At 50.7% G+C, this 1370-nt stretch overlaps 1 protein-coding gene across 2 annotated transcripts in view; it reads left to right on the top strand.

Moving 5' to 3' along the window:
- The window catches only part of Usp36 (ubiquitin specific peptidase 36), a 33793-nt gene that overhangs the window by 9471 nt on the left and 22952 nt on the right, over positions 1-1370 (top strand). The gene's annotated exons all lie outside the window — the stretch shown is intronic.

Genomic DNA, 1370 nt, shown 5'->3' with positions numbered 1-1370 from the left:
GTCAGTCTGCCTGTCTGTCTCAGGGTCAGTCTGCCTGTCTCAGGGTCAGTCTGCCTGTCTGTCTCAGGATCAGTCTGCCTGTCTCAGTGCCCACCCGCCCTCACGGGCATGGGACAGTATAACCAGCTGAGTGTTGGGGATTTGAAGTCAGGCTTACCCACAGAGCATCATCTCACCTCAGCCTACAGAGAGTGACACTTTAAGGAGGAGAGTGACAGTCACAGGATGGGAGCGAGGGAGGTGGTTTAACTGTTAAGGAGTCAAGAGATCAGGCTGGATCCAGAGGCAAGTGGATGGGAGACAGGAATGATGTTAGCAGGATGCCTGGGGTGGGTATAGGACGAACTCAGGGCCATTGTGTCTCTGAGAAGAGTGAGCATAGCCTCCGTAACATGCCTCCCTGACCAGCAAATGTAGGCCTAGGCTTCAGTCCCTAGTGCTGTGACAACAGTCATAGTTAAGAAAGGTAGGAGGTGGGCTGGAGAGATGGCTCAGCAGTTAAGAGCAGCCAAAGGTCCTGAGTTCAAATCCCAGCAACCACATGGTGGCTCATGACCATCCATAATAAGATCTGATGCCCTCTTCTGGGGTGTCTGAAGACAGCTACAGTGTACTTATATATATATACATATATAAAATAAATAAATAAGTCTTTGGGCAGGAGCAAGCGGGGCCCAAGAGAGAAGAAAAAGTGTCTGAAGACAGCTACAGTGTACTTAAATATAATAAATAATTTAAAAAGAAAAAGTTGTCAGGCTCTCGGCTTGCCCTCATGGTAATAAGATGCTCCTACGTATGTGAGCCTGTGAGTGGCTGGCTCTGTCCTTCTGCTGCACATTCTTTCTTTGTGGAGCCTACGTATGCGAGCCTGTGAGTGGCTGGCTCTGTCCTGCTGCACATTCTTTCCTTGTGGAGCCTGCTTTCATTTTTTATTGTTCCGTGGGAATCTTCTCTTGGGCGGGGGGGATTCTGTTTTTTAGCCCTGGCTGTCCTAGAACTCAGAGATCTGCCTACCTCTGCCTCCTAAGAGCAGGGACTAAAGGTGTGCGCCACCATCACCGGGCCTCCAGGGCAATCTTTTGGGCCATTTGTCAACTTTGTGGATTGATTTAGTTAAATGATGTCAGCTGCAGCGTGGTGTTGGCAGTTGTGGAGCGACAACTATGGCCTGTGTCTCCCTAGAGTCCTGCAGGCATCCCGTGCCCATCCGGGAGCAGCCGGTGTTGCTGGAGTGTTAAGACACTGGTCTCAGTTACGGAAAGGAGAGATCATTGGGTGGGCTTGGATCCTGTGTGACAGAATTGGCTGGAAACTTCACATGCAGGGTCAAAGGCGCCTGGCACTAACCTGTGCCCGGTGACCAGGGTTCA

Source organism: Mastomys coucha, unplaced genomic scaffold (assembly GCF_008632895.1).
Source record: "Mastomys coucha isolate ucsf_1 unplaced genomic scaffold, UCSF_Mcou_1 pScaffold5, whole genome shotgun sequence".
Lineage (NCBI taxonomy): Eukaryota > Metazoa > Chordata > Mammalia > Rodentia > Muridae > Mastomys > Mastomys coucha.
Note: the sequence above shows the minus strand (reverse complement) of the source record. Positions and strands in the feature narration are given on the sequence as shown.